We start from the raw sequence: 2,924 nt of genomic DNA, 5'->3' as shown, positions 1-2,924 counted from the left end.
TTATTTGAGCAACTCTTAAGGTGCAGAGGGCAAGACTAGAAATATAAATGAGAGAAAGTAACACTTTAAGTTTCTAATGTGCTGCTTTCTTTTCTTTCCCAAGACCTCTGACCTAATTTGCCTGGGTGTCTAACTATGTAGAGAACGGGAGTGGAGAAGCAGGCAGAGATTTTACTTTGTTAGGGAAAGAATGCCGAAAGAGAGCAAGAACAGGCTTACCCTCCATTATTCCATCATAAGATGCTGCTGCAGAATCAAGGGCTAGTCTTTTGCCTTGAGAGAGACTTTTTCAGTTTTCTTCATCTTCTCCTTCAGCATACCCACATCCAAGTGTGAAGCTCTCTTGCGGCATTGAATACTAACAGCCTGCCATTCGTATTGGCTGGAGTCCAGAAGAGGGTATTACTAAAGAAGGAAATAAAAAACCTCCCTCCTTTTCTATCTCAAGACATTTGTGAGAAGAAAAAGTGTTATCGTTTTGAATACTTTCTATGCATTAGTCTCTGTTATCTGTATATATAAAAGGCTAATATGTAAAGTGTTCCCGCGGGAGTTCAACCGGGTGACCAGGAGTTCTATCGCTTACTATGACATGTGCTGACTACCAGGGGGTGGCGTAGAACGAAGAAAAGCCCAGGCCGACAGCTGGCAGCCAGCAGCTGGGGAAGGGAGGCCTCAGTTGGCAGCCGGAAGGCCCCATCATCCCTGATCGCTGGCCAGGCCTATGGACCCTACCCATGCATGAATTTCATGCACCGGGCCTCTAGTAACTATATAACAGTGCAGCCCTGGGCTGTCTGGCCTTACCAGCTCCAAAGGAGATGGCTTAGGTAGGATAACATGGGAGAAAAGAGGGTAGGCAGCTTTGCTCCCTGCTACCTATTAGGACTAGGAAATCACCTCTAAGCCTCATCTTGTACCAACCTCAGGAATGGCCATAACAATGCAGCTACATGGTGTGGGCAGAAGGAGATCTCATAGTGCGGCCTTCTTGAGCTGCCTTCAGGGAAGTACAGTGAGAAGCTAAACTGAGAGCTAGTGGGCCCCCCAGGTGATTCTGCATGTGGAGTGAGGGGTGGTATATATCAGGCCAAAGACTGGAAGGATATTGTGGCTGTCAGGCAGAGATCTGTGGCCAGAGGGAGGAGGGCTGAGGAGACAGAATTACCAGCACATAGGACTAGGTGCTGACAAAGCCAGGAGAGATGGAACCAGAATCCCACTGACACAAAGTGAAACTATGCTGCATAGCAGCAGGGAAAAAAACAGCACCCAGGAGCCAGGGGTGTTGCCATGGAGACCTAGGGAAGCAAAGTACATTGCACTGAAGACTCTGACTCTGTACTTTTCCAAGAGGTCTCCAAAGCCTTAATTCCCACACCCACCATCATGTATCATATGTCATGCAGGGAGCAAGGCTAGCTGCCATCATCAGAAGTGCAGAGAGTGGAAGTAGCTCAGGGACTAAGTGTTGTTGTTTTTTTTAAAAAAACTGAATATTTCTGTAGGAGAAGCCAGCACTATTGGATGAAATTAGGTTTTAGTTTACTCAGTTTCCTTTCTGGATAACCAATGGGGAGGAGGGTTAAAACAGAAAGTCAGAATAAATAGAGGTACATATAAAGAACTTTTATTTTTCTTTACATCTGAGTTATCGTGGGTGTTAAATTTTTAACCGGTTATAAAATATGACCAATAAAAATAAAAATAAAGAAAAAGAAAAAAAATACATTGTTGTCAACTGCATAGGCAATGGAAAAGGCACATGTAAAATAATCAGAAAAATTAAAGGGAGAGAAGGAATTACCGTTTGAGGACAACAGGATACTAATAACCTGATTGGTGGTAGCCAATTACATTATAACTTAATCTAACAAAGAAGAATTTGCAAAGCATTTAATGTCAATGTTCCCTCACTGCTAAAAAATGTATGTAATTATACAACGCCTCCCCGCAAAACCAAATACCTAAATACTGTGAGTAGGATGGAAACATATAAATTATAGGGAGAGAATCACAATTTCAGTGTCTCAATAGGTTGTTCTGGGCCACCCACACCTTTATTTGTCAGGCTGCAGCGATTTTCCTCCCTATTGCACTTCTGGGCCGGAGGGCAGTGGGTGGAGGCAGAATAGTTGGTTTTCACCCTCCTACACAGATCTCAGCTGCCTCTCATTTTATCCTTGCCTGTCTGAGCCCACTGTCTCATTTTGTTCAGTCCGTCCCTCATTTGTGCTTACTTAAACCCTTGTGAAGCCTTCCTAATTAATTTCACCTTCTACAGTTTCTGCCTCCTCTAGCCCACCCTATACAACTTTGCCAGATTCAGCTTACTGAAGCATGGTTCTCACTGCATCACTCTCCTGCACAAAATCTACAGAAATCTCTTCAAATGGCTCTTATTTGGCCACTGAGTTGAGTAAAAACTCTTCTGTCCAGCCTGCAAAATGCTTCACAAGACCATAGCAACCCCGCTTCCAGAAGTCCCGGTGTTCCTTTCCTTGGACGTGTTACAGTTACTTGGGGAGCTTCTCCTTTGCTCCTAGAGGATCTATCATTTTGATCATTCAGTAATCATAAACATATAGATAACCAAATACACTGGTTGGGGAAGAAAAAACTGAAGAATGTAATCATGTGATCAGGTAAAGTGGAAGCAAGTGTGACCTCAGAGGAAGAATCATATTATTAGAGAGGAGGTCTCCTGGGGTTCTTAGAGGTCCCAATCAAGGATTCTAGCTCATTTGAAAGGCCACAGAAACACACAAAGGGCTAGAGAAATGGGGGATATTCTGTTCAGTCTCTACTTCTAGTAATACAGATGGGAATATTGGCTTGTAAGTAGAGAAGTGCAAACTTACCCTTCATACTGCTGATAAACTTGACTACCATTTTTTTGGCCATGCCAAAGATGGATCTATCTA

The sequence above is a fragment of the Myotis myotis genome, unplaced genomic scaffold (assembly GCF_014108235.1).
Source record: "Myotis myotis isolate mMyoMyo1 unplaced genomic scaffold, mMyoMyo1.p scaffold_m19_p_1, whole genome shotgun sequence".
NCBI lineage: Eukaryota > Metazoa > Chordata > Mammalia > Chiroptera > Vespertilionidae > Myotis > Myotis myotis.
The sequence above is the reverse complement of the archived record's forward strand: the minus strand, read 5'-3'. Positions refer to the sequence as shown.